At 42.9% G+C, this 23,398-nt stretch overlaps 1 protein-coding gene across 4 annotated transcripts in view; it reads left to right on the plus strand.

The window, feature by feature from the left end:
* Nucleotides 1-428: 428 nt before the first annotated feature.
* dgkg (diacylglycerol kinase, gamma) overlaps nt 429-23,398 on the plus strand; it is a 172,896-nt gene continuing 149,926 nt past the window's right edge. For 3 of the 4 annotated variants that reach the window (XM_033618182.2, XM_033618184.2, XM_033618183.2), the window contains exon 1: nt 431-823. The gene's annotated coding sequence lies outside the window, so the exon portion shown is untranslated. Of the gene's footprint in view, nt 824-23,398 lie in introns of all 4 variants that reach the window. The other variant, XM_033618185.2, reaches the window with a different exon arrangement.

A 23,398-nucleotide genomic window follows, 5' to 3' on the forward strand; every position in this document is an offset into this window, starting at 1 on the left:
TGTATAAACGTCTCATTCTAAGGTAACAAAAACACAATGATTCTTATTTTCAGCCGATTATACACCAAAGAAAACGCACTTCTTATATAATACTCTGTTTCTGCCAACATATCCATCTCAAACCTGCACACTGCGGCTTTAATTCAAAATTTAATGAACACATTTTGGAAAACAACTTTGCTCAATAAATCATTCAGCACCTCAGTAACACGTGCTGAAGTTTCCTCTGGTTTTTAGGATGCTGCTCTCTGCAAAACATTTAAAAACCTTAAAGTCAAAAATAAGAATATATGAAGTTAATGTTGACAAAGAGAGGAGGAACAGATCTAAGCCTGCAGAGGGGTTTATGGAGGAGGAGAAGCCGACCCACTCACAGCTGTTGATCAGAGAGACAGACAGAGGGAAGAGAGCAGGAGAGGAAACTGAACACAGGGGGAAGCAGAGAGAGGAAGAGAGGCAGAGCGTTAACCATGCGCACATGAGAGTCGGAGACAGGAGAGAGAGAGGGGAGGGCAGCTGAGGGAGAAAAAAGGCTTAATTAATTCAGGGTGGATGGGAGGGATGTTGCTGCTGTCCCCGCCGAGGCTCCAGTGCCTCTGCTGTCGTGCTGCATGAAGCCGAGTGTTTGTGTGAGCAGAGAGAGGACGACTCGGCTGCTGCTGCTGCTGCTGCTGCCGCCGCCTGCTCACTGGGAACCAGACACCAGTCCAGCCCAGCCACGACTCCACATCCTGGAGCCCACTGACTGACTGACTGCCTGTCTGATAGCTTCAGTAAAACAGGGATGTTACATGGACTACAGTGGGAGCAGCAATGGCCAGAGGTAGGGAAGACTTTCTCTGATTACTCCCCCCGTCCCTCTTCTCCCTTGTCTGTCTCCTTCTCTTGCTTCCATGTCGATGATCATGCTTACTCTTCTTCAGATCGTCTGATCTGTCTTTGCTGTTTCTCCCTCCTCTCTGTTATTCCAGCACACCGTTCTGACACATTTCCCTTCTTGTTTCTTGCAGGATTTCTTTTTACTGACCCAATTTAGTTGCTGCTTGTTTCTCCAAACATGCCATAACCTTTTCTCTCTCTCTAACTTTTTTTTTATAAAATATATTTACTGTGTGTGAAGCAGACGTGCTGATCAGGCTTTCAGTGAGGTTTTATGTGACATCACAACTTGTCTTGTAGTTGACGAGGTTTCTGGATGTGTGTTTGGGGTGGAGATGGATTAAAAACAAAATGTCTCATTCTACCTCGGGGAACAAAACAATTCAGCGCAGGATCTATGCTGTGCTGAGATGTGAGATCAGTTGGTATCCAGTGACAGGGTCAAGCATCACCTCTCAGGGTCAGGTCACAAAAAAATCAATCAGAAGGCTTTATTTCTTTTGCATGGGTAATGTAAGGAACTGAAAATATACTGTAACACGTTTCACTGGTAGGATGACCTTTGTTGGGGAGTTGTAAGGAGAAGGACATAACTGTTGTTGCAAAAACATTGCTCATAATCAGTCACTGCATATTTCTATATTTCAACCAGGATATGTTGAAGTAATTTGCATGTATAGTTTAGATTATTATTTTAATTTTGTGCCATCTTTAAGAAACAGAGGCTGAGATATTTATTGTGCACTGTGAGTCTAATGCTATCATTTTATATTTGCGTCTCTAATCATTGGTTTTTGAGTGTATGTTACGCGTCTTAATGTCACTCCCTTCTAATCCCAGGCTGCCTCTTTGAGAGCGACGCTTTAGCATGAGACGGCCGGCTTCTCGTGATTAATCTGCCGTTGGCACGCCTAATTACATCTCATCAAGCAATCACCAAATGCGATGGTTATTTATTCCTTGAGGGCATCCACTTGGTCGGTCATAAACACTAGGGAATCTGTGCCCGAGATTCGGCTGCGAGGGAGCAGAGAGGGCAGAGCTGAGAGGATCAACAGAGAGAATCAGAGAGGCAGAGGATGGATGGAGGGTGAAGGGGAGAGGATCATTCACGCTGCTCACCTTCTGAGTCCCATGAAAGAATCCCTGTGTGGGTCAGTGCAGGTCTGTGGAGATGGTTGTGATGGTGATGTGTGTGCCGTCAGACAGTAATTCATCACATGGATTAAGAGGTGAGCAGTCTGAGCATGGATCTGTGTGATTAGGACGAGAGCGTGCACTCAAACTGATTCCTTTAATAATTTGACAAACTGACCCCAATACAAGGTAACCCTGATTATGAGACAACTCCTCCCTGTTTTGCAACACTTGAGTTTTGAGGTTTTAGAGAAGAAGCAGTGAAACAAACTGACACGTTTAACGTCTTTTAAATCCAGTGGCTCGTTTACAAAAAGTAGAAACACTTCAGATCCCTATAAGCTAAATAATGGAGGTGTGTTGTACATGAATCTTTAACGCTCTGAGTGTTCTGAGTCATTATTGTCACAGACTGAATCAGAAGATTTTGGCATGCAGCTCCCCTCACAGGTGACTCAAAGCTCAGCCATGATACACTGTTTGACTCCCATGGAAAAAGAAATGGATGAAGGATGAAAAATCCACAGAAACAACGATGATGTGATCACTTTGTTGCACAGCTGCTGAGCTATTAAAGGGATAATTTGGATCTTTTGAACTGGGTTTGTATGGGGTGCTTATCCAGAGTCAGTGTATTAACTACAATAGATGCAAGTCGGCACTGTTGTTGACATTCCTGGACGGCGTGTCAGTTTATGCTTTTAACATGCATTGTGTATTTTCAAAATCCACTTCTATTTTCACAGGAAATGTACAGTTAGATGCATACAGTCTTTTTTTCAAAATAAACCTACAATGTTGGTAAAACACCTCGTATTTATGTTTATTTCAACCCGGTCTCACTCCAAAGTTTTCAAAATCCAGCACATGGTCAGCAAAAAAAGCCATCCTTCCGTGTCAGGGGGAAATGCGGCGGGACAAGAACGAAAGTTAAGGCAGCAAAAGTCCGAGTAGGGCGGGCAGGAGGGGTGGTGGATGGGACCAACAACCACAGACTTTCACCCAGGAGGCCAGTGGTCACTTCTCATGAGCTTGTAAAGCCAAACCTTGTTTTTATTTCCCTAAACCCAACCACGCGCATTTGTTGCAGAAGGAATATAACGTCAATTTGCAGTGTTGTCTTGACCAGAGCGTTTATTTTGAAAGAGACTGCATGCAAACTGTAGGGTACCTTGCGCAATTCCGACGTGGAAAGTCCATGACCAAACGTCTATATGTGACGAGTTCGGAGTGAGAATGAGTTGGAGAAGCAGGTAGGACTACTGCAACAGAAGCTAAGCAGTGTACTGCTGTGTATGAAGGCAGCAACCAACAAAAATCAGTAACAGTTTAAGTGTACACTATATTTAGAATATCGTCACTGATGCATCTCACTGTCAGACTGTGATTTCTGACGAGGAACTGAAGCTGGTATATCGCTCTCTTCAAAGCCAGACTCCATTGAGAAAAACAGTGGTTTTACATTGCTGAAGCTGCAGTCAGTCATCAGGAGTCTTTGTGTTTGTGAGAAATGTAAGTCCTATATCCTCTCTCTTTTAGCTCTGTGTTTGGTCTCCACCAGCTCCTGAGGGAGTAATCTGTCTCTTTAGCTGCTGGATGCTCCACTGTGTTCACCAGCTCGTCTCTAACTGTGTCTCTGTGCTGTCTGCTGCTGAGCAGGTAGAGTGCAGTGGGTTTTGGAGCTGAAATCAGCTGATTGCTGCAGCCAGACTCTACACAGTGAGAGCAGAGACTGAGGGTGAACCAGGACGGTAAAGATGTGGGCCGCACAGATAAACAATGAGCTGAAGCTGTAAGGCTTTGTGAAGCCTCAGGGGGCTGCAGATTCAGGTGATAGTGCTCTGTAGGTTAATCGCTACAGCCACTCCTCTCATGATGTCACATTGTTTTCACCATCATTTTAAACCCATTTGAAAATATTGATTTTAACCACTTTAAATAAAAATATTTCTCCTCTAACTGTACAGGCCTGGCAGGCCATCAGGCCAAAGAAATCATCCAGTCTAGTGTTTCCATTTATTCATTCTGTGGTGATTCTGAGGTTGGTTCAAATGTCTGTGATAACAGCAGGACACTCAAGTGTTTTATTTAAACTGATAAAGCGACCCAGTTTCACTCTGAAGTCACTGAAATCCGGTGCTTGGTCAGTGACTTCTGGGGTCAGACACTGACAAAAAAAAGCCCTCCTTTTACGTTGTCACGCGGCCTGTCGCCGTTATCCTTTAATGGCGCCTGACAGCATCAGGAAACACAACAGGACAACAACAAAATTAAGGAGGCAGAAGTCTGAGTAGGGTGGATGAGAGGGGTGTTGGATGGGTGCAACAACCATCTACTTTCACCCAGCGTTCACTTCCCGTAAAGACTGTAAAGCCAAACCCTGTTCTTTTTTCCTAAACCAACTGTGTGTGTGTTAAAGGAAAAACGTTAATTTTACCTGCTCTTTATTTTGAAAGAGACTGTATGCAAACTATACATTTCCTGTGAAAACAGAAGTGTATTTTGAAAACAGACAATGCATGTAACAGGCTGAAGTTGACACGGCGTCCCAGAACATCAACAACCAACAAACCTTGGACGTTGTATGTGGACGTGGAGAGTCCATGACCAAACGTGGACATGTGACGAGGTCGGAGTTTGGTTGCGTCAGTTAAAATCAATTGAACAGATGAAGTGACGATAACGTTGTGCTGACAGATTTGCCTCCACACTGGTGATAGCCGCGGCCGGAGGCATTATTTTTTCAGGTTGTCCCTCCGTCTATCCCGTTTCTTGTTAACACAATATTTTCAGTTAGCCTTAAGGGATTTTTTTTCTTCAAATATGGCACAAATGTCCACTTGGACTCAACGATAAACTGAGTAGATATTGGTAGTCAAAGGTCAGGGTCGCTGTGACCTTGTCTGCCTCATTCTTGTGAACGTGATATCTGAAGAAAATCTTGAGAGAATTTCTTCAAATTTGGCACAAAAGTCCACCTGGACTCAACTGATTAGAAAGGTCACTGTGGCCTCACAAAACATGTTTTTGGTCATTACTCAAGAATGTCTAACAGGATAAAATAATGAAGTGATGACATTTTATATCTGTAAGGTCAAAGGTCAGCTTGACTGTGACATCATCATGTTTTAACGTCATATCTCAGGAACAGAAGGGGAGACATTTGGTCAAACACTGAACACTTGAAACTGTCCTGATTGTGTCGATCTTGTGTGTGAAACATTCATGTTTTGGAATATGTAGTGCCTTTGTAGCAACATTTATATTTGAGGAATTGTCTGATATTACAGCTACATATGAATCTGGACAGATGTGCACGTGAACTGTATCTGCACATGGCTGGTTGGTGGAGGGATACAGAGTGAGATGGTAATTCTAGTTGTGTTTTGAGACCAGAGATACTCAGTTAACACAGACGATGCTGGTGATGCTGTTGTACCCTCAGGTGTCTGTTAAGTTCCTGGAAGTGATGTAAAGTATGTGAAGTGAGCTCCGTACCGGTCTGTTAAAAAATAGCCTTTTCAAATGCTACACTGCTCGTCAGCAATGTTGTAACTTTAGAGGCAATTTGGCCTCGTGTGCTCTGATTAATTTGGCATGCAGTTAACACACCAGTCATAATTTAGTTTTAATGAAAACTCAACTCCTGGTGTTCTGTTCTGGAGAAAAGAAATCACAGCAGTAACAGGCAAACCAGTTTAAAAACTGACGTACTTTGTTTTTAAATAAGTGCTGTGTGGTGGATGTAATTAATGCCAATGCAAAGAGAGGTTCATGTGGATTTAGAAAGTAACTGGTAAATATTTGGAAAAGTAACTGATAAATGTTTTAATGGTTAAGTGTTGAATTTGACGCTAGATGGTAGAATGAGTGTTTCAACCACCCAGTTGATGTTGTCCAGTTCATTTCTGCGGAAATTCGTGACGCAGGACTCCACAAGTTGGGAATTTATTTAGTCCAGCAGAAAACTATTAACTAGATTTAACTCAGTTTACTGGAAGCATTTTGGGCTGACAAACACTACACAGATGGAAATTAAAAGTCATAAAACAGCTCATAATATAACACTATTTTAAAGTAGCAGGATCGATTTGGGACAACATGTGAATAAAAGTTATTCAGTAGCTGCAGACAGGTCGAATATGTTGTGCAGACCTGCTGCAGTGCTCTTGTCTCATAATAACAGGCCTGCAGTGACATTATATGACATGCCTTCAGTGGAATGTAAAGACTGCGTCAGAGTAATGGCTGTCGAGGACGTTTAGGTCCACAAATTATGGGAAATTTACAACAGATTCACAGATTGTGCAGGAAATCTTTCACATCTTTAAGATTATTTTATGTACTCTGTATCATGGGTGACAAAAGCTACAGCATCAGTAACTGTGTCCCAGTAACGGTCCTCCAGTGGCTCACCAGTTCAAAGATTCAGTTGTGCAGCAGCAACATGAAGTGTGTGACGTTCAGATCCTGCTTTATTTAACACCTCTGCAAACATGTGTTGAGTGGGCGTGATTGTTTTTGATCATCTGTTTTGGTAAAAATGGGACACACCCCTCTCTGATTCCACTGGTGGAAATTAGTCTCAGATGTTTGACAGTGTAACAAGCGCTTAAGTTAAAGCAGCAGGACTTTATTTTGCATTAACAGGATCTACAGCTTTTAAAAGCTCTGAGCAGAGTGAGATTAGAAAACTGTCAGCTGAGTGGTTGGAGATGACATATGGCAGCCTAAATCTGCTAAGAGTAAAGGTGTTTGTGGCTTCAAAGATATTTCACCATTTATTTATTTATTATTATTATTTTGAACGTGTAACAGGACCAGAATCACAACCAGAAATCAACAAGTGCTGAAACAGATATTTAACAAAATCTGACAAGGTTACAAAATGTATTGTACGTGTGATACTTGCTGTGTCTCAAATCACATACTTCCATTAGCACACTTCCATGTAGTATACTATGTGCACTGTGTACTTGTTGGCGTAGTGCGCGAATTTCGACAGCGTAGTGTTGTCTCAATCCAAACACGGCTGTTGTGCACTCACCAGAAACGAAGACTGCAAGTTAGCTAGTTAGCAAACTAGCATTAGCATTCGCGTTATCGTTCGCGGTACCAAATCATTACAGACTGCTGAATGAACCCAACAAACATACTGCTGGCTTATACCTGACAACAGTATAGTGGTGATTAGTGCAAAAAACACATGTATTTGTACAATGCAGCGACGTTCACGGTTGCACAGTCCTCGGCCGCCATTTCCTGTTTGAAAAGTGGTCCCTCCCCTTCTGCTATGTAGCCAAGATGGCGACCATTGAGGGCGAGAAGTGTCCATAGTTCCACACTCAACTTCTTGACCGTTTTGAGTGCACCATCCGGGTACTCATAGTGCACTGCATTTTCCATACTTCTCAGTGTGAACGCACTTATGCACTCAAAATATTAAGTGTAAGTACAGAACGATTTGAGACACAGCAACTGCCTCAGTTCTCAGACTGAAGTCACTCGAAATCTGGCTCTTGGTCAGAGACTTCTGATGTCAGACCTCGAAGTAAAAAGCCGTTGTTGTTTCACAGCACCTGGTGGTGTTAGGGGGAAACGCAGCAGGATGACAACTCAAGTTAAGGCAGCAGACTTCTGACGATGGCTCCAACAACCACTGACCTTCACCTGGGAGGCCGGTGTTTACTTCCTGTAAGATTGTAAAGCCAAACCCGTTTTGTCTTGTTTTCATAAACCCAACCACCTATGTTTGATGTTGAAGAAAAAAAAAAAAGTCAATTTACGGTGTTGTGCCGACGTAGTGCTTTAATTTTGAAAGAGACTGTATGCTGTATCCTTTGTCCTGTTGAAGCCTTGAGTTTGAGATTTTGATTGTTGCCATCTTGGATAGTTGGAGCCAGTAGTGACCATATTTGGACGAGAAGGCTGAGATAACTGTAACGCTAGCAGCTAGCTTAGTTAGCACAATTACAGCTACGATTGACTGTGATGATGCTAATGCTGAAACACATTAAAACAAAATGTACTTAACTAAAAAAACTGAGCGTCTGATTCCTCAGAGGGTCTTTTAGTAAAACCAAACACTGAACTTTTTAAGGTGACCAAAATGTTACAGCTAACTTTCATGAACTAAAGACACTGCAACAGCCACAGCTTTTCTCTGTTTACACTGGCTGGATTTGGACTGGTTGAAAAAGGTGCCCCAGTGATGAGAATGATGACAATTCCCAGCCAAACCTGCAAGTCAGCTGATAAACTGATACACCTTCTGACGCTATGGAAATCTATCCATGTGAGGACACTGAACATCTGAACCATGCTCCAGGCTGATCTTTAATCATTCAATGTATGAGTGCCTTATTGCAGAGGAAGAAAGTTTGGGTTTGTGTATTTAGGCTTTGGGAGGAAGTTGTTCCACATATTCATGTTTCATACACAACAACACTGAGCCGTCACATGCCAGAGACAGAGCATCTAAATTCACCAGCTCAGATTGGTTGACATTCCCCTTTAAATACAGTGCAATCAGTTGTTGTGTATAGCTTGGCCTTTCCATTCCTCTCTGCGTTTTACACACAATCCCCCAGTTGCCATGACACCCAGGCCTTCCATAAATACTCCTGGTATTTGTGAGGTTACATCCCCAGTAGGTTAGAGAACAGAAAGCCACGGCCCTATGTGAGCCTAGCCTGCAGCCGAGCTAATCGCAGATCAATCCACAGCCTTCTCAGATAGTTTGAGTGTCGGCCACGGTGCCATTTCCAAGCCCAGCGTGTGCTACAGCGGATCACAGCACATCACACATTGGATTCTCTTTCTCGTCCTCGTAACCTTGACAATGCAAACCTGCTGAAGGCAAATGACTGTGTGGTAGAACTTCAGTAGATGACTAACGACACTGAGGAAGATCTGACATTCGTGGTGCCGGCCTCTGCTGCAAGTTGTGAAGACAGAGGTGAAAACTGAGATGATTCATTCTGCGAAGACGGAAAGAAACGATCATAGAGAAGATCTCATTTTAACACAGGGTGGAAGGTGGAAACAGTGAGTTCTGATAAGGAGGGCGAGAGGTGAAGATCGTCTGGGACTAGAAGCAGGGAGAGTGTGTGTGATTTTGTGTACAGTGTGTGTGTCTTGTCAAGTCTTGACGAGGGATCAGCAGCACTCCTTTTATGGGTAAAGATGGAGCTCAGTCTGCAGCCCCTAAGGTTAACTGTGCCCGGATGCAGTTCATTCTGTGAAACAATATCAGCCACTGGATTTGTCTTGAACCAAATGAACTCCTCCCCACCACCTCTGATGCCCCCCACTGAAGACCTCACACAGAGGGGTGCAAAACATCAAAAAGTATTTGACTTCAGCAAAAATGTTTTCCTCTGTCTGAGGAGCAGCTCGTTTTGGGGTTAAATGAATCCTGATGAGCAGGCGCTCTTAATTTGGAAAAGCCAGTCATCGTCTGTTGGTCTTTGTCAGTCACATGTGTGGATTGTGTGTGACATAACCAAGGCGCCATTTTGAAAAGTTAGAGTTACAGTGGAACAACTAGAGAAGCAAACTGCAATGACTAATTGATCAAAATAATTATGATTATTGTTTTGTCCATAATCCTGCAGCCCTACTTGGGCGTAAGCACATGTTGTTTTGGGACACTTGCTGCAGATCCTCAGAGGACAGACTCCAAATCCTGCAGGTGTGTGCAGAGTTGAAGATGGGTCCGTGTGCAAAACACCAACCTGGTCTCACTCTAATGTTGTCAAATGCCAGTGCTTGAGCAGTGACGTCTGGCGTCAGACACTGATGAAATTAGCCGTCCTTTCACGTTGGCATATGTGGCCGGTCGCTGTTATTCTGAAACATGGTCAGACAACAACTTAAGTTAAGGGGGCGAAAGTCTGAGAAGGGCAGGTGGGAGTGGACCGACTTACACCCGGGAGGCCAGTGTTCACTTTCTGTAAGATTGTAAAGCCAAACCCTGTTTTTTTTACTAAACCCAACCACGTATGTGTGTTGGCTAAACGTAACCACATGCTTTTTTGTTGAGGGAAAAAATGGTCAATTCGTTGTGTTGTACCGACGTAGAAAATAAATAACACCAAATATCCAGTGTTCTGTAGGGATTCTGAGGTTTCTTCAAAACAGCAGGACAATCGAGTGTCTAATCAAACTGTGAGAGCAACCTGGTCTCACCCTGAGGTCGTCAAAATCCAGCACTTGGTCAGTGACTTCCAGCATCAGACACTAACGAAAAAAAGCTGTCCTTTTATGTTGGCATGATACACGGCTGGTCACTGTCATTAGTGGGGTTTCCATCCACCTATTTTTATTTGCATTTTCAAAAATTGCGGAAAAAAACTTGGATGGAAACGCCAGAAATTTGCAAAAAGGCAGAAAATTTGCAAAAAAGTTTTTACGCTTAGAGGGGTGGATTTGTCAGCGTATCGATAAAAGGAAAATGCAACTTTTTGCTATGGAAACAGGTTTTGCGAATAGACGATGACGTACCGGCACACAGATCCTCAAATGTGGCCCTTGACATACGGAAATGTTTCAGCCAGAGTTCGTGAGTGAAATGCTGCTGGACAACTACTTCCCAACAGTCCTTCACACGCCTACGTTCCCATACACATGGAGAACGACGCGGTGGTCTCCTTCCAGCTATTTCCGACAGTACTCTTAACATTAAACTTCTTCTTTGTCGTCTCTTCTTCAAGATGGTTAGGTACGCTGTGAACGCTGACGAAATGTTAACCAGAGTTCTCCCAAGAGCCGACAGGTTTATCAGGAATCTGTCAATGGTCAGTTGTCGAGTGTCAGTTGAGTGTGTTGTTGTTTACAGTGGGCATAAGACGCTCTCTTATGACGTCATCTCATGGCGCACTCTTCTTCTGCGGGGGTGTTTTTATTTTGTTCATTTTTCACGAGAAGCGCCACCTACTGCTCTTCCTGTTGACTCCCAATAATCACAAAACAATAACGAAAGGAAACGGGCATAAATTCGCATTTTCTTTTGCGCATATTCACAAAATTTGCTCTTGATTCATTTGGATGGAAACCCCACTACTGTTTAAAGGTGTGTGGTGGTGTTAGGGGGAAATGCGACAGGACAACGAAAGTTAAGGCGACAGAAGTCCGAGTAGGGTGGGCAGGAAAGGTGGTGGATGGGTCCAACAACCACCACCTTTCCCCAGGGTTCACTTCCTGTAAGATTGTAAAGCCAAACCCTGTTCTGTTTTCCTAAACCCAACCATGTGTGTTGTTGAAGGAAAAAAACATCAGTTGGCGGTGTTGTACCGACGTAGTGCTTTTATTTTGAAAGAGACTGTATGCAAACTGTACATTTCCTGTGAGAACAGAAGTGTATTTTGAAAACAGACAATGCATGTAACAGGCTGAAGTTGACAAGTTGACACCTTGGACGTCATATCTCAACCTGGAGAGTCCATGACCAAATGTCGATATGTGACGAGGTCGAGAGTGAGAATGTGCATAGTAGCTGACACTTCTGTACCGAATGCATTTGGGCTCAAAATGTCCTTTTTATAATGTGACAAAATAGAACTTCTGAAGGGGAGCGTTCAGCAGCGGTGTGATTCTTGCTGAGGCAGCAGTTATTTAAGATGGAACCAGCTCCACTCACAGACTTTGATCCACTGAGTCCATGAGAGCTCAGGGCCGTCCCACCGGGAGATTCAGTGTTTGAGCGCTCTCTGCTCGACTTTTTGAGCCTGTTATGAGCACTTTCTGTGAGTCTGCAGCTGTCAGAGACTTTTATCATGAGAGCAACACACAGTGCAATTATCATATTTAACCTGTGATTTTTTTAATGGAATTCTGCCTCGTACAAAAAGAAACAAACAAATGCTGTCGTCTATCATCTGCTCAGCAGTGAAAATGGTTTAATGTCATTGACACTTTGTCAGTTATGTCACAACCTAATGGCTTTTCTTTATTGCTTAAGTATTTTGAGCGTTTTCTTAAGCATCCTAGAACGCCACAAAGAGGCTGAGGAGCCATTGCAGGCACTAATTTGTCTGAACAAAGCAGAGGAAACCTGCCATAGGATTCATGTGATTGAAGTGATTGAAGTGCTTCAGTGACTAATGCTGAAGAATTGGACCTCATTTGGTCTCAAGGGTGAAAGACTTAAAACCTCAGCCCACACACACTCAAGCTGTTTGATCTCCTTTTTCTATAGGGAGTTCTAAATGTGCAGAAAGTGATGATGATGATGATGATGATGATGGCAGAAGTGAGGATTTCAGGCACACACACAAACACACCCACACACACACCGGTCACAGGAAAATGCAAAGCAGACTGAAGCTGCTGCAGGTGTGCAACGCTCTTAATGTCAAGACAAACCAGGCTGCCAAATTCATACTGCACACACACACTTAAAGGGACACTCTGCCAATTTGTCCCATAACAGTGTGTGTGTGGTGTGTGTAAATGAACTGTGGGTAACTTCCCTTTATCGTACCAGCGCCCAGATCTCCCGACTCTTCTCTCAGCTTGAAACACGTCATTTGGCAGATTTTTGCTGGCTTTCGGGCTGTTGCTCAAATTACAAATTGTACTTCCTTATTTTTACAGTACAGAAGCTGAACAGGAGAGAGACCTGCCCCTCGCTCTTTCTCTCAAACTCAGACTAAGCACAGCTCAAACTGTAAAACTAGGCAGCACTGATCAAATGTAAACCAAGGTTCCCTTACTGCGTTGCCTGTCTCGTCTCAAAAGGTTTCAGAAACATGTTTTAGCTCATTGTTGTGAGTTGATTGTAATATGAGATCGTTTGTTACCAGCCAGCTGATTTATTGTTTTGTGTCACAACAAGCAAGTTTACAATGCATCTCCCACCAGCTGGGAGTTTGTTAGTTAATTCTGGTTTTAGGTTTTCTACGTGATGAGCAAAAGCGAAACAGTCTTTTTTCTCTGTTTTCTCTGGTCATGTACAGTGGCGCCCCCAAGGGGGAGCATGGTGACCTTGACCCCCCTGATACGATGGCTGGCACCTCCACCGGCCCCCCTGGCTACAATAATTGCAGCCGAGATTAACTGAGTTAGTTCACCAATCGGCAAATCTCATTCAGGGCGCCCTATTTAAACTGCTCTGGCCTGCCTACTGTTGCTGCTTCCTCTGCAAGCCGCTTTGCAACCTGCCTCCACCCCAGCTCCTCCTTTTTATGCTGTGTCTGACTTATCAATGTCATTTCTGTTCGTCACTGATGCTGCTCTGTTCTGTTCCCGAGGGAGTTTCGCGTCTGTTCTCCCTGTCTCAGGCTTTCTTAGTATGCGCATGGAAGGGCGGAGAGGTCCCCAGAACAGAGCCATACCAACAAATATCAAACTGAAAATAGAAATGGTTTTCTTTGACTAAAGCGGTCCTGACTGAACAGTCTGTATGAGGCTGGGGTGTGTAGTGGTAGTATCTTTGAAACTAGACACCCCAAGGCATCCATTGGTACCAACCATGTCGGCAATGCTTGTCAGCAAGGGTGCTAAATAATATTCCAAAGTTAGGCTGAATTTTGCCCAAGGAACTTTTGTCATGGCCATTTTCAGAGGTCCCTTGCACTCTCACCTGAAGACATCTGAATGAAAACAGATTCTGTGGGTAGCACAAGGCTCACCTGCGATTGTTCTCAGTAAATGTTTTGTTATTTACAATCAAACAATGTATATTTATCTTTTTGAGTAAAAGATCAACCAGACTATATAACTAAATCCCCTCAGTGGTGTAAGGTAGTTACCATGGGCCCCAGTGCACTAGTTATAAGATGCACTCACACACCGTTGGCAACGGTTTATAAAAAAGCCAGATGAATCTAATTTAGGGAACTTTACTACTTTTTCCTCCTGTTTCCTTTCTTACTGCTGCTTTTCTGTTTGAAAGTCATGACTGCTCACTGGACCTGCAGCTCGTCGGCCTTGAAAGATTTTGCACTTAAAGTAGCTCCTGGATCGTATCATCTCATCACATGATCAAAACAGAGGCACACAACATCAACATACATGCTTCCAACAATCATCACTGCAAACCTGGAAATGACAATAATACCAAAGAAAATAAGGAAGTACTCATTTAATTGAATGTTTCTACTTGTAGAATAAGCATATAATTTGACTATTTTACCCCCAAAAAACAGAAAAGAGAGGAAAAAAATCATGACGGAGATGTGCTTGCATTTTTGGTATATGGCACCATCTTTAATTAGTAACATTAACTGTAAAATAAGAAACCAAAGTGTATCAGTATGCGATTATTTAACTTTTAATAGAATTCTTGAAACTGAGTTACAGTTTCTGGTTTTGGTGTGCCACCCATCAAGATTTTCAGTGGCCCCATCTGGCCACCCCTCCAAAAAATGTGGGGGCGTCACTGGTCATGTAGCACCAGCGTTGCCAGGTGTACGATAATTATCGTATTTGTACCCGCCCCACGAGGCGCTAGGACCCGTCAGGAAGTCGAGCGAGAATGAGATTCAAAACAGAAGAAGAGGAAAAACAGAAGCAAGGAAAATGGGAAAAAGAAAACCAAAAAAGTAAACACTAGAGCAATCTGGAAATCCATCCGTAAAAAAAAAAAAATTTCTTCCTTAACCCTCGGGGATCGCTCACTCCCTTCACTTCCGGCGGTGGCCCCAGTGTTACACTCCTACCTGCAACTCGAACCACACGCCGGTAAAAACGTTGCCGCTAATGCTCTTTTTTTCCTGTCGTGAGGAGTGGAAGGTGTGCTGGTGGATGCACAACGCTTGTAAGTTGTGCTGTTGTCCATGTTTTTCACGTTGACGAGACGGAGTTTTGGGTGGAGCAGTCGCCATGGACGCGGAGCTTGCTGTTTCTGTAGGTACACATTTCCTGGGGACACCTGCACGTCTCGGCCACGCCCCCCCCCCCCCCCCCCCCCATTGCAATTGGCTAAAGCGCAGCATCGTTCAAACTCACCCCCCCGTAGTTGTCTTTCACACAGGGCTGCTGACAGATTCTACAATGTAAATTGCAGAATCTGTCTTGAGAGATTAACACTAGAGTGACTATATTTGCCTATAGCGCATCAGTAGGATTGTTTTTTTTTGGTTATGACGGATGTACGATAATTTCCCTCAAAATACGATAATTTTGAGTCTCTGGTACGATAATCCTACATTTCCCACCTGGCAACGCTGTGTAGCGTCCATTTTTATTAGTATTTGTGTATCTGCTGCATAGACAGCACAGTTTTATGAAAAGACTCTTTCCAGCAGTGAAATACTTATTTAATGTATACACTGCAAATTATTTCCAGGAAGCTACAATATGTAACTGTAATATTTCACAATAAATTACCTTATTATCACCCTGCTGGCTTTTACTGTGATATTTAACCAAATTCAGAATTTCATTGTGAAATTCATGCAGGTAAACATAATATTTTTGCAGAAGCATTCTGTGAGATTACAGTGAAATACTTCTACGGGAACATACTGCTAAATCACAGTAATATGCAGGCATACTACTGTGACATCATAGTACACAGCTGTCAGTTCACAACAGATTACTGTAAAAATGAACAGTAATTTACTGAAAGAGTACAGTCAGATTTCTACAGTGTAGAATACACGTAATGCTTAAAAATAAGAATTATTCACACGTGTTTTGTTTAACAGAAAAGTCCAGCTGATGGGATACAACAGTTATAAAGCAGAGCCTGTAACATCACACCGAACACACACTGTGTTTTGAGCAGAGAGCTCTCCTGTCATGGTGTTCAGGTCTTTGTAGCACCCAGGGGGCTGCAGTTGTAGCTGTTGAGCGTGCCTCATTTTTGTGTTGTTATGAACACTCAGACTTCCCATGAGACAATTAGTGTACTCCAGTCCTTTGTGGGATTCCTGTTCATTCTCTGACTCAACCTTCAACTTCTCATCTTCCACCAGGCCGAATCGAAAGGCTGTGAAATGGTGACGCTTTCTGTTACGGGTGTGAGTTGGGTAAAGTGCGCTGCCCCCTGATAAACATTTACATATAAGATTGGTTTCACAGGCACGATTAAATCCAAAAGGTCTTTAGCGTGCAGCTGAGCTCATGTGTCAGTGATGATTTGAAGCAAAATCCAACAGTTCAAGGTTGAAAGAGACATTTTTTTGCATCAAAAGTCAAAAGAGCTTCAGAGAACTGAAACACAACCAACCGATACAGTGTTTCAGTACGAGCCGCTGCATAATGCAGGTGCAAATTGTAGCTTGAATTTTCGGTTTCTAGAGTTACTCAGTGAGCTACCGACCCAGTTATAACAGGAGGTCTATATTTAGCAAGTGCATGGATCATGAAGATTATCTCTGTGCTGAAAGTGACTGATGTTTGACACAGAAAAGCTGCTGCCGGTATCCATTTAATCATATGGTCACAGTCGTATGGCTTCCTGCAGCAGACGTGCCCACACTGAATGAGAGAGAGAGAGAGAGCGTGTGTGTGTTTGTGTGTGTGTATGTGTGTGTGTTACTGTTGCTATCAGGACCTCAACACTCTCTTCCTGTAGCGAGGGCCTGCCCAGCCCACAGCATCCTGCTCAGCTCTCTACAGGGGAATGTCAGTTAGACGCATCCTGTCTGGCATTTTGCTTCCAGTTTTACTCCAAAGCGCGCACACACGCTGCCAACTTTAAGACACACTCCTCTGACTCTGATCTTCTGATGACTGCACTGACTCTGGATCAGCCCTCTACTTTTCCTCTGCGGACGTAATTATGTCAGAGCTCCGGTTTCTGTTTACCTCCCCTCCTCTTCAGTGTTATCGCTGTCATCATCATCAGTATCCTAATTTGGCAGTGCTGCTGTCTCCACATGCTTTATGTCTTGGAACACCTCTTGGTGGTGAATGTACAGACACAACAACAGCAGACTGGAGCGGTGCGTTGGACTGGGTTACATGATAATTAAATGATGCGCTGCCTGTTTCCTGCTGTCGTAGGCTTAGTCAAAAGAATGAGTTAACAGTTAGTTACTTTTTAATTTGATATTTGTAACAAGTTACACCCTGACACTGCTGCTGATCGAACCCGATTGAGCTGATAAACACCTCTGACCACGGCAGAGTCATTTTTCCCCAGGGTAAATGCAGATTGGAACCTTTCCCATTAAATACAAAGCCAGATGTGAGCAGGTGTCAGTGGGTGTTTAGTGCAGTGGGAAATGGGCTTGAGGGAGTTTAAAGCAGCTATAATTGATATTTTTATAATAATAATGTTGGTAGAGACCAAACAGAGTTCAAAGAGTTAATAATGGACTAACATTCATCAGGAGGACTCTTGATGAAAAACAACCCACAGATATGTTACATTTGTGCATTTCACATGTAGCAGATATGTTGCTTTCATTTTTAATATTCAACTTTATGTTGTGACAACACTGGTGAACATGTGGTTAAGTTCAAGCACAAAAACCACTTGGTTATGGTTGGAAAAACATCATGTTTGGGCTTAGAATACTTGGTGCGGTCGTCACAACTATTGTTGTTTGTTGGTCTTGTTGCCTGGCAGCCATCTTGCCGAGGTATTGCCATCCACAATTGCACATGTCCACGTTTGGTCATGGACTTTCCAAGTCCACATATGACGTCCAAGGTACCCTGGGTGTGTTGGTTGTTGACGTTCTGGGACGCTGTGTCAACTTCAGCCTGTTACATGCATTGTCTGTTTTCAAAATACACTTCTGTTTTCACAGGAAATGTACAGTTTGCATACAGTCTCTTTCAAAATAAAAGCACTACGTTGGTACAACACCACAAATTGACCTTTTTTGCCTTCATTAACAAACGCACGTGGTTATGTTTAGCCAACACATGTGGTTGGGTTTAGGTAAAAAGAACAGGGTTTGGCTTTACAATCTTACAGGAAGTGAACACCGGCCTCCTGGGTGAAAGTCGGTGGCTGTTGGACCCATCCACCCCCCCTCCCAACCGCATTACTCGAACGTCCGCCGCCTTAACTTTTGTTGTTGTCCTGTTGTGTTTCCCTCTGACACTGCTGGGTGCTGTTACACAATAATGACGATTGGCTGCGTAATATGCGGACATGAAAAGACACCTATTCTAATTGGTGTTTGATGCTTGAAGTCACTGACCAAGTGTCGTATTTCACCGACTTTGCTGTGAGACCGGGTTGAGAATCCCCCTCCAACATCCCTTTCTCCTGATGAGTAATCTCTCAAGACAGATTCTGCAATTTACATTGTAGAATCAGTCGGCAGCCCTGTGTGAAAGACGACTGGGGGGGGGGGGGGCTGCGCTTTAGCCAATCACAATGGAGGGGGCGTGGCCGAGACGTGCAGGTGTCCCCAGGAAATGTGTACCTACAGAAACAGCAAGCTCCGCATCCATAGCGACTGCTCCACCCAAAACGCCATCTCATCAACGTGAAATTTTTTTTTTTTTCCAGCGGATGTCTTAGTTACAACATGATTGAGCTAATTGGAGTAGTTTCATGTCGTATCCGACAACGGGAGGCTTTTAGCAGATGACGTCCTGATGTTAGCTTTGCTAACTGTCCCTGTCAGCTGCAGCCACTGATGCTTTCTGGACATCGTGATTTCCCATAACTGAATAAATACCACACATAGCAACACAAAACTGCTTTGCTAGCTCAATCATGTTGTAACTAAGATATCCGCTGGAAAAAATATTTTATTCACGGACTGTTTATTGAGTTATTACCTTATTTTTATACAGTCTATGGTTATTACAGGCACCGCTAACGGCTAACGTTAACAGCTAACAGTTAGCCCAGCTAATCTACGAACCATGTTATTAATTACAAAACGTGCACACAGAAATAGTAATGTTTGTTCAGTCATTGTGTTTATAGACTTAACAAACATCAGATTAGTCTACACGGTGATATAGTGACGTGAAAAATGTGATATATAGCTAAACTCTGCTGGTTTTCTCCCCGAAGTATTTGTAAACAACACGGCGATTCCCTGGGGGCACCGCCGGAAGTGAAGGGTGTGAGCGATCGCCGAGGCCCCTGCACTTCCTGTTAGTTGAAAAACTCCGGGCTGTGCCTCCAGAGGTAAAGGAAGAAAAAAAAAAAGTTGTGGGTTTTTTTTTTTTTTGTTTTTTGTTTTTTTACAGATGGATTTCCACATCGCCTGATGAGTAACTTCTTAGCTCATACACATGCAATCTGAACCACGTCACCTTAGAAACATTGATATGAAACATACAAACATATCTGTGGTTGTCCTGATGCAACATTTTATTTTGGCTGTGAATGATCGTGTTGCTCTGTAACTCCTGGATTTGTAAATAAGCAGCTGTTTGCTGACAAGTTCAACATATAAACCTGAAATGTGATGATACATCAGTGTGGTGTTCACAACCACAAGCATGATTTGACTTTAACCTTAAAACAAGTGCTTCTCAGTTTCGTCAGGTTACATTTAATTTCTTATCCTAAACTTAAATGTTTCTTTAACCTTTAGTAAGTAGTAGCTTTTTCTCTTTAAGCCTAATCCAAACCAATCCCTAATCAGAGTGGTGGTTGATCAGAAAACGGTATCATTTATATTTTTGCAAACTGCTGATGCATTTGTTGTTGAGTTAAGACTTGTCTTCATGTTGGGAAAACTTCCAATTTCATTTCTTAATCAAAATCAATGTGGTTTTTCTGCTGTAGAAGCAGAGTTGAAATTAAATCCAAGATATATTATTTTTTATCTTTCCTATCAGAATTTTTAAAATCAAAATACACTAACAAGGTCAGATTTATTTGCAGAGCACTTTAAACACAAACAGGTTTTTGTGTCGAACCAGCATAACTGAGCAAAAATGATTAATAGTAGACTTAAGTACTTAAATACAGAGTCACACATACACACATTTACACACACACACACATGCATACAGACATGAGTGTGTATGATGCATAGAGACATTATAAGATGACCTTTTTGTCTGTCATTAGTTCAGTGTTGTGACACTTGTCTGCCCTTTTTTAAACAGTCGTGCTGTTTTTGGTTTCCTAAGTTACCACTGATTCTGCAAGCATTCAGAATGAAACAGACGGAGGGCTGTAATGAACATAATGTACCGTGGAGGTGTAAATAACCACTCTCTTCTTCTCTGTCTCTTTCTGTCTTAACACCAAGAGGCCCAGTGAGTCACTGACACTTGTTAAAACCACAGAAGTGAGGCAGCAGATTCAAAGGAGGCCCACACAGCTGACTGTCCTTTTGGCCATTTGCTCTATTTTCACTCCCTTGTTATTGGAAATGATTTAAACTTACTTAAGTATTTTGGGAAACGTGTTGATTCTCTTTCTAGTGGAGAGGTAGATGGAAGGACTGATACGACTCTCATTTTCAAGAGTGCAAACGCGGAAAACCCCCCAAAGAAGATGCGTATGGCTCAGGTGGAAAAGTTGGTGAATAAAAACAAAAACAAAGAACAAGTGGAACAAAGTGAAATGAAAACAAACTTAGCAAATAAACTGTGTTGTACATAAACCATGTAACTTAACTGTCCACCAAGGAGATAAAAAAATCATCTTAACTTAGCATACAGCAAAGTCAGGAAACAGTTAGCCTAGCACCTCTTATCAATCGTCATCGGGAGTTTTCAGGTAGTATGGCCTTACGCTACCTCCTATAGTTACGTTCATTGTTAGGCAGTGACCTCTAGTGGCTTTAGTAATTATGACGGGAGCAAAGGAGGAAGTCAGATGATGCAAGACAAATGCTGTGTCTCAAATCACATACTTCCATTAGCACACTTCCATGTAGTATACTATGTGCACTATGTACTTATTGGCGTAGTGCACAAATTTCGACAGCGTAGTGTTGTCTCAAACCAAACATGGCCGTTGTGCACTCACCAGAAACGAAGACTGCAAATTAGCTAGTTAGCAAACTAGCATTAGCATTCGCGTTATCGTTTGCAGTACCAAATCATTACAGACTGCTGAATGAACCCAACAAACATACTGCTGGCTTATACTCGACAACAGTATAGTGGTGCTTAGTGCAAAAAACACATGTATTTGTACAATGCAGCGACGTTCACGGTTGCACAGTCCACGGCCGTCATTTCCTGTTTTAAAAGTGGCCCCTCCCCTTCAGCTGTGTAGCCAAGATGGCGACCATTGAGGGCGAGAAGTGTCCATAGTTCCACACTCAACTTCTTGACCGTTTTGAGTGCACCATCCGGGTACTCATAGTGCACTGCATTTTCCATACTTCTCAGTGTGAACGCACTTATGCACTCAAAATATTAAGTGTAAGTACAGAAGTACGAGATTTGAGACACAGCAAAAGACTAACTTCACGCACTTAAGTACGTATCCTTTTCCAAACGTAACCAAGTGGTTTTGGTGCCTAAACCTACCAACACTGTCACAGTTTCACACCATTGGCTAGGAACTTTCAGGCCTACTGGAAGGTGCAGTTTGCCCCATCTGAGGCATCATAATGATCTGTTTAACAGACTCCACCTTAAAGTACCAGATCTGTGTAGTAGGTACTTCATCAGAGGGGGGGCCCAAAATACAGACGGTACAGAGCGGTTCTATTGGTACCATCCACAACTTTTAACAGTGGAAACGGAAACAATGTGAACTAAACTGAACTGAACCGTACCGGACTGCTTGGTGGAAACGAGGCTAAACCACTACAGAGAGACACAAAACCACAGAAAGGTGCAAAACAGCAACAAAAAAGAGGCAAAATCACCACAAAGTTTGTGTGTCCTGCATCTGTGTAGGAGAGGTGGTGGGGCCTTTGCATATCTGTGCCCAGGGGCCCGATGTCTCATAACCCGCCCATGTGTTTTGGCTTAAAATACCTACTATTGTTGGCACAGTTACAGCTGCAGAAGCTGTCGATGTCTCTGTAAAAAACAAGTGATTTTCGTGACACCATCGCAGCAGGAAACTCAGCAACGAGTCGCTAAAAAACACCCACATTTGGTGGTTGAAAAAGCCGCTGGACACACAGTGATGACTCACTAAAAACAATCGGTTTTGTTTGTTTTTTAGTCTCGAACAGTGGTCTACACTCTCGCCAGGATAACACACCATCCCCTCCACCTGATGACAACGTCAGTTTATACGCTCCATCACTTTTAAAACGTTGCTATGATATTTATGAAACATATAAATGTATTTGTGGTTTGTATAAACGTACATTTTCTGTTGGCGACTGGGCTGACACAAAACAGCTGTAATATTATATGCTCGATCCAGATTATCTGTTTCCCCGTTTCTTTGTCGTAACATAAGCTAACCAGCTAACAGCTTTATATTTAACATATGAGTACAGTAATGATCACCTCCTCCAACACCCTCAACACCAGAGGGAGCATATTTCCCAGACCGTTCCTTCAAGAAGCTGAACTGCTTTTCTGTGACTAAATATAAATATGGTTTGAGATAAAAGCAGAAAAACACATTCTGAGGACATTATGCTCAGAACTGATGCATATCATGTAGTTACATCTGTTCATAGTGACCGTAGCGACCTCTCCCTCTCTGTGTGTCTCTGTCACGGTGCTTCTCTTTGTCATGCACTCCAGTGACGTCATAGTTGCCGGGCAACCTCGTGAGCAAAACAGAATCCCTCTCTGCGCAGAGGGGAGGCCCCATCTGCCTGATTGACACGTGCTTCTCTCTGTTCCTCTGTCACACTCTCGCACTATATACATGTACATCTCCCCCTTTGTTCCCTCTGTGTTGGGAGGATAACTAAACGTGTAGCTCATTAGTACATGCCAGCGGCCGTCTACATGTAGCCCAGGAGTGAGCTGATAAAGACAGAGGGGAGGGATGTGAAGTAAGAACACTGTTTCACTTTTAAAGACTGGCTGAGGGTGTAAAAAGGAAATAATAGAGGGAGGTGGTGAGATTCTTTATTCTTCTGATTGTCGACAAATCCAATGAAAACTGAACTGACCCCTGTACGATCAAGTATTGGTTCTGCACACAGAGTCTGGTAGCATATCCCTCTGTGTGTTCTCCTCTCGATTCTCTCTGATATTTGGGGAGTTAACATCCGACTGTATGACTAGAAAGACTTTACACTTTAATTTGTAAGAACAGGAAGCTAATTTATCTATTATCTAATTTATGTATTGTGTGTGTGTGTGTGTGTGTGTGTGTGTGTGTGTAGCCTTTTGATTTTTTTCTGAATATCCTGGCAGGAAATCCACGAACAATGTCTCTGTTAAAAACAACTGCCTGTTGTTGCATTGTCCTTGCAGGTAGCACAGCGATGTTTTAGTAGAAAATAATGGTATATTTGTAGCGCTATCTCAGCTGGAAACACAACTACGTCTGTAAGAAACAACAGTTTTTTTGTGTCACTATCCCAACTTGAAATGCACCAATGTTTTGGTTAAAAACAACTCT

The sequence above is a fragment of the Epinephelus lanceolatus genome, chromosome 14, assembly GCF_041903045.1.
Source record: "Epinephelus lanceolatus isolate andai-2023 chromosome 14, ASM4190304v1, whole genome shotgun sequence".
Classification (NCBI taxonomy): domain Eukaryota; kingdom Metazoa; phylum Chordata; class Actinopteri; order Perciformes; family Serranidae; genus Epinephelus; species Epinephelus lanceolatus.